This window comes from Bos taurus, chromosome X (genome assembly GCF_002263795.3).
Source record: "Bos taurus isolate L1 Dominette 01449 registration number 42190680 breed Hereford chromosome X, ARS-UCD2.0, whole genome shotgun sequence".
Taxonomy (NCBI): Eukaryota; Metazoa; Chordata; class Mammalia; order Artiodactyla; family Bovidae; genus Bos; species Bos taurus.
This window is the reverse complement of record NC_037357.1, coordinates 62,373,514-62,381,166: the sequence shown is the minus strand read 5'-3', so window position 1 is coordinate 62,381,166 and position 7,653 is coordinate 62,373,514. Positions and strand designations below refer to the sequence as shown.

At 36.5% G+C, this 7,653-nt stretch overlaps 1 non-coding gene across 1 annotated transcript; it reads left to right on the top strand.

The window, feature by feature from the left end:
* Positions 1–346: 346 nt before the first annotated feature.
* On the top strand, positions 347–406 carry MIR2285BN (microRNA mir-2285bn). The gene has a single exon (NR_162294.1). It is a non-coding gene; the product is annotated as a microRNA mir-2285bn (primary transcript).
* Positions 407–7,653: the final 7,247 nt, after the last annotated feature.

The window sequence follows — 7,653 nt, the reverse complement described above, 5'->3', positions numbered from 1 at the left end:
ACAGGTAGAAGAAGAATTCATAAAACTTGAAGTCAGGTCAAGTTGTACTAAGCAACAGAAATAAGGAAGAATAATTATCTCAGAGGTCTGTTAGACATCACCAAATAGACAACATATATATGAGAGTTCCAGAAGGAAAAGAAAGGCCAAAAAAATATTTGAGAAAATATCTGTTAAAAACTACTAAAATACGATGAAAAACATGAATATGCACAACTGTTCAATAACCAACTAAATAGTAGGATAAATTAAAAAGTATCTAAACTTACACACATCATAGACAAACTGCCAAAGCCAAAGAATCTCAAAAACAATGAGTGAAATGTAACTTATAGATTGGGTTGGTCAAAAAGTTCATTCAGATTTTTCCATAAAATGTACTGGAAAACCTGAATGAACTTTTTGTCCAATCCAATACAAAGGAGTCTCAATAAAAATAACAGTTGGAATTCTCATCAAAAATCATAGAGGCCAGAAGGAGATTGACCAGTATTTTGATAATGCTTAATATCCTTCCTGCCTGATGGGATGTCTGAACATCTGTCAATATTAGAAAAAATTTGATTTATCAAGTGTCCTATATTTTCTTGCATTATTGCTATCTGGACACCTGCATGTTTGTGGTTCTTTTGACTGGACAAATAGGCATATCTTTGAAAATACCGTTCTAATGTTACTTTCTGCTGCTATTGTAATGTCAATTTAAAGTGAAGTCACTCAGTTATGTCTGACTCTTTGGGACCCCATGGACTGTAGCCTACCATGCTCCTCCCTCCATGGGATTTTCCAGGCAAGAGTAAAGAAAAACATATAACATGAAAGTTCTGAGTTTAGATTTATTCAGGGTCAATACTTTGGCCACTTGATGGAAAGAGCCAACTCACTAGAAAAGATCCTGATGCTGGTGAGAGAGTTAATTTTTAGGTAGGTTGATAAGAAGTCTGGGGTCCCCGAGAAGGAGAAAGGGGTCTGAGGCTCTCCAGGAGGAGAAAAAGACAAATTTTTTTTTTTCTCCCTACATTCCTTAGTCTTAGGCACATAAAATGTTTTTTTCTTTAAGCCCAGAGCTAATGATTACACAACAAAACAACTCATCTTAAACTCTGTACTAAGGATTATATAACAACAATGCTTCCTGCTTGAAGAAATGTTTCTCCTTCTTAAGAACCTTCTGCCTAATCCTGTCATCTTAAAGTGTGTGTTGTGGGAGTGGCCTGGTAAGATCTTTCAGTTATTGGTTCTAAACATGATATCTTAAAATGTAAATTGTGGGAGTGAGTCTGGTAAGACCTTTACAACCTTGAGAGATTATTGTAATAACCAATTGAAAAAGTGTATAGCTCCCTTGCTAAGACTAGTAAGGGGGGCACTCTCCATCCCCCTTCTGATGTCTATGTCAGAAACTTTCTCTGTCCCTTTTTATACTTTAATAAAACTCTGCTACACCAAAGCTCTTGAGTGATCAAACCTGGGCCCTGGCCCCCAAAATAAAATCTTCTCCTTTGGAGATCAGGAATCCAACATTGTTCACCATAAGCTGTCACTGGGAAAGACTAAGGCCAGGAAGAGAAAGAGTGGCAAAGAATGAGATGGTTGGATGGTGTCATCGACTCAATGGACATGAGTTTGAGCAAACTCCAGGAGATAGTGAAGGACAGGGAAACCTGGCATGCTGCATTCCATGGGGTTGCAAAGAGTCCCACATGACTTAGTGACTGAACAGCAACAGGATCTTACTGAGGACTATAGTTTGAGAGGCAACCACTCAGTACCACAAGTAAACTGCCCCAGAAGAGATAGAGGAGGAGCCTCTATATATACTTATATGTGTGTGTGTGTGTGTATGTATATATATGTATATACATATATATTTATATATATAGAAATACTTGGGAATACTTGTAGTCAAACATCTAGGTAAAAGATTATTGCAAATCACAAAGAACAGATCTCTCAAGTTAATGATTTTAGTGTTTTTCTATGTTTGGGAAGTTAGAAGTATCTGGGGTCACTGAAATTCTTCTTGAGATATACATCTTACTATCTAAGTAAGGGATTGCTTATCCAAAGCACAGGGTGCCTCATCCTGTTTTTTCATCCTGAATTCCCCTCAGGGCACAGTTGATAGCTGACTGCAGTGGGTTACAACTTAACCCTTGTATAACTGGATAATGAGCTATATTCTGTTCATTTTCTTGTTCACAGTCTCAAAATTAATTACACACAGAGAGAGTAAAGCTGTAAGTAATTACATCTGTTCCTCAAATGAGCAATACAAAAAAGAAAATGAATGATACTAAGTATCAGTTACTTTCTTTTCTTATTTGATGGATACATTTGTTTTTATACAGGCTTCATTTTCCTCTCTCAACCTATTCATAGTTTTGTAACAAAATTGAATTTTTACACAGCTTTGTCTACAATTACTTTGTGAAAATCCACAATAAAAGAAAATTAACTTGTTTTAAGAATAAAATAACTTCTTTTCAGAAGGATCTGCAACAATTTTTCTCTTTAAACAAAACCTCTGCTCTATGGTTCATGTTCAGATATGAGTTTCATTCAAATCTGCTTCCTTTCTTCTGAGTTGCTAATGGAAGCATATGGTAACATTTCTGCCTGGGCTAGTTTAAATCATCACCCTTAAAGTGAACCTGAGTAAGTAACTTAGCAAGTTTTCTCTTTTATACAAAAGAGAACTATTTTGGCATAGTGCATAACTATATATATATATATATATAAACTGTATAAATACACTTTAAAAAAAATAAATTTTCTTGTTATACACAATGAATGAAGTTCATTGTAAGGTGAAAATGACTGCCATGTGATCCTTTTCAGACAGCAGCATTGGCCAGAAAAAGTGGGTGCAGATAACAGACTCTGGGTTTGTATATTGGGAATGGATAAGGTATCATTGGGATAGAATTTACCTGCATCTTATTTTGAACATGATTTTACCTCAGGAGATGGGCCATATAGGGAAGTGTCTTCCACTCCCCTTGTGGAAATATGAGTTCTTTTATCTATGAGTATGAATAAATGTACAGCACATATTAACAAAGAACCCTGTTGCAACATTTTAAGTGTCAAAAAGGCATGTCTATATCCAATGAAGCTCTTTGTTAAGATTTAAGTCTATCCCTACTGCCATAAACTAGTCTATTCAAGCAATTCAGGGCCTGTCCATCTGGTCTCATGCTTTTGAAACGTAAAGCTTTCAGTCCTGCTGCTTATAACATCATATAGTGCTTTCATTCCAATTTATGTTGATTTAGTTCAAATAATGAAAATTTTAAATAATCTCATGGCTATTTTGACAGACATGCATTCAGAATTCTGTAAGCAGGGGGAAAATTAGGAAATATAATGGATTCTTAATTCACAATGTTTTGCTATTTGCTAGAAATTCATTTGTAAGCAATTGTTTTCTAAGTTTTTTTTAATATAAAATACATTAAAATTACACATAATAATATAAATATGTTGAACCTTCTGTTTAGCTTTATATCAAAATTCTCATAAAAACATGGTGCATTTTATTTATATGGAAAATAAAGGGCAATGACATATTCAAACTAGGAGACACAATTCTAATCCACACACACACAAAAAAAATCAGTTTTGAGTTCCTAGAGCTGTATGTTCCAAAAGATTATAGATATTTGAACTGAAAATAATTCCCTTGATCTTTCTAAGCTTTGGGTGCCTTAACCACAATGTGATTTTTCTAAACAGTTCTCAAATTGATTGATAGGTTTGTAGATCAAAGTTATTTTTCTTTTAACCTTACATTATGTACCTTCCAAGATTATTTCAACCCCAGAGGCTTACTGATACTTGGGGAATGGTAGTTATAATTATTTAATTTTGAATAGTTTAGCTTTCTGACCATTACTTGATAAGAGCTCAAGGTAGGGTTGGCTTTATACTGCAGCATAATAGGCAGTTGGGATATAAAGATTAGAGTCTCCTAATCTCTGTATGCACTGTGTGCACTTCTTTCACTGAGACCATTTATAGTTCAACTCCCACCAATACGGATTTACCCTTTATGAGCAGTCTCTTTCAAAATTTCTAACAGAGATAATAGATTAAGTATCTTGACACTCTATTTTAATTTACCAGATCTCTTTCCTTCATAACTTGGAAGATCCAAGCCATTAGGAAGTCACCAGACACCTGGGGTTGAGGAGCCAAAGAGAACTCAAAAAGGTATCAGAACATGTCTTAGGATCAACATTGGCTATTTCACAGTTTTGCTAAGGGCTGACCCTTAAACAAACAAAAAAAAATAACCTCTCTGATGAGCAGCTGTGTCCATAGGGTACACTTCTGAAAGTTTCTGGTTGGAATGTATGAAACTAAATAGCTCATTTTCCCTCTTTTGCTCCATTTAGGTTATAAAATCTTAAATCCAAAATCCAAGACAAAGTCCTTAATAAGAGGAAATTCCTCCAGCATTGAGTAGGTAAGATTAGAAGTAGCTATTAGCCCTTTTTATAATCATGTAGCTACTTAAGAAGACACCCCCCCAGCTTGTTTACATTGTAAACCCATGGAAAAGAATGGAATCACATGCCCAAGCAGGCTTGCATGTGCCTGAAGGACATTTCAAGGTCCTGCACTTCCACTTCTCAACTGGCTTGGCATTCATACCATTTAAGTCACTGTAGATCTGTTTTAACAAATGGAAGAAAATAATTTTGGGACCTAGAAGTCCCCATGGTCATCCTCTCCCCAGTTCCAAGGTAGCTCCACAGCATCATTAGATGTTTTACTACAAGGAAGAACAAAAATATAACATTTATACTTATATTTATAAATATAACATTTATATAATATTCATTATATTCCTGGCACTTTACATTTATTGGAGTTAACTGTGGCAACAATTCTATTAGGTATGCTCATCATCTTCATCTTGCAGCCGCAGAAATGGGCAAGGAAAGACTAATCCCCTTAGTGACATAGCTAGCATGCAGCTGAAAAAGGATTTGGACCCTAGCAATATACCCACATTGTCCACACTTTTTACCATTATACTAAGTTGTCATCAGATGAACAGGGCCCAATGAAGTGGAGGTGGCTAGTGATGTAATTGAGCAATTTGCTGAGGAGTCAAGCTTCTAATAGGATACGGTGCTTGCATTACCAGCGGCAAAACACTGTAAAGGCACAAGAAAAATGTCATCAACAGTTGAGCACTTTGCAAGCAGTTGTGTGTTTGGCATCATGAAGACAAAATATCCAGATGGAAAACTGAACATTTTATTTTGCATCTGGGTGTTCTGGTATTAGAGGAAGAAAGGGAAATGACTTCTATTTAGTTATTTACCATTTGTGGTAATATCAGCACTCAATAAACAGAAAGAGAAAAAGCAAATGCTAGTGTTCATCCTATAGGAACGTTGGGCTGAAACGTGCTACAATTTGAACTGATTCCTTTAAGATATTTCAGTGCAATGTCACTAGGGGCAGCCTCAGTGAAACTGCAAACATTAGATTCATCTTGGGTGCCCTTTTGTACCGTCTTTTTGACTTCACCAGATGAAAGTTGACTTCATGCTTTATAAATCCCCCATTCACAGCAGGCTTTTAAAAACAACTCATTCATAGAACAATTTTAAAAGGGTCAAAATTTTCAGTAACTGTGGTACAGACCAATGGTAGAATTTCAAACACCTGTCACAGGTGGCCAATTTGAGAACATGTCGACTTCTGAGGCCCTTACAGTCCCTCTAAAAAGCCACTGAATTATATGACTCCCAGACTTACAAGTGTTGAAACCTCTGTACAGGAAAAACACAGTGATAAAATCAATGACTGATTGGTCATTAATTACATAACTGAAAAGAATGAGGAACACAAAGATTGTTTCTTTGAAACTATCAGCAAGCAAAATACTTTTCACTATGCTGCTGCTGCTAAGTTGCTTCAGTCGTGTCCGACTCTGTGTGATCCCATAGACGGCAGCCCACCAGGCTCCCCCGTCCCTGGGATTTTCCAGGCAAGAACACTGGAGTGGGTTGCCATTTACTTCTCAAATGCATGAAAGTGAAAAGTGAAAGTGAAGTCACTCAGTCTTGTTCAACTCTTCACGACCCCATGGACTGCAGCCTACCAGGATCCTCTGTCCATGGGATTTTCTAGGCAAGAGTACTGGAGTGGGGTGCCATCGTCTTCTCCTTTTCACCATGCTACAGCCCTCAGAGTCAGTAAAGACCCTCTGCGAAGGCTACACAGGTGCCAGTTACTCAAACACATAATTTCTTAATCAGTCTCTGTGCGTATGTCAGTCTCTCTGTATCAACTTCTCTCTCTCTCTCTCTCACTCTCTCTCTCTCTCCTGCTGCTGCTGCTAAGTCGCTTCAGTAGTGTCCGACTCTGTGTGACCCCATAGACGGCAGCCCATCAGGCTTCCCCGTCCCTGGGATTCTCCAGGCAAGAACACTGGAGTGGGTTGCCATTTCCTTCTCCAATGCATGAAAGTGAAAAGTGAAAGTGAAGTCGCTCAGTCGTGTCCGACTCTGAGCGACCCCATGGACTGCAGCCTACCAGGCTCCTCCATCCATGGGATTTTCTAGGCAAAAGTACTGGAGTGGGGTGCCATTGCCTTCTCCATCTCTCTCTCTAAATTGTCTTAAAAATACAGCAACTCAACTCTGCTGTCCTGGACTTTTCCCATAAAACTTTATTGACAAAAATAGGTAATAAATTGCTTACTCCTTTACAAGAGATACAACTTTAGGTTTTACATTTAGGTCTATGATCTATTTTGAGTTAATTTTTATATATAGTGCAAGATACTGATCATTTAAGAAAAATTCATTTTCTTATATATAAATATCTAATTGGCCAATAACATTTGCTAAAAAGACTATCTTCTTTCCACTGTCTTTCCTTTGCACCTTGGTCAAAATCAGTCATCCATATATTTGCAAGTCTCTTTGCCAGCGCTTTACTCTGCCCCATTGATTCGATAATCATGAAGGCTAAAATCACAGTGCTATATGTTTTCTAACTACATAATGAATTTCAAAATCAGATAGTGTTAGCACTTTGTTTATTATTCTCTGGGTATTTTTAAGATTAACCTTCACTGCTGGTTTTAGTCAATTTGATACTGATATGCCTTGTACTTTTTCTTGAGTTTTTGTGGTTGAGGTTCCCTGAACTTTGGGGATCACAAGGTTTACAGTTTTTATCAGTTTGGAAAAAAAAATTTGTCCACTATTTCTTGAAATATCTTGTCTGACTTTCTCTCTCTTTCTTCTCATCTAAGGATATGAATTCTACATATATCAGGATCCTTGAAGTTATCCCAGAAATGCTTCTCATTAGCTGAATTATTTTTTCTCCATTGCTATGTCTTTGAGTTTATTAATCTTTTCCTCTCCAATGCCTAGTCTGCCATTAATCCCAACCAGTGAATTTTTCATTACACACATTATAGTTTTCATCTCTAGATGTTTTATTTAAATCTGTTCAAATATCTTTCATGTCTCTGTTTATCTTTATGTACATATATAATATAGTTATAACAACTGGTTTAATATCGTTATCTGCTACCATCTAATATCTAAGTAAATTTCAATTGTTTAATTTTTCTCTTCATTATGAGTTGTATTTTTCTAATTCTTCCCTTGCCTG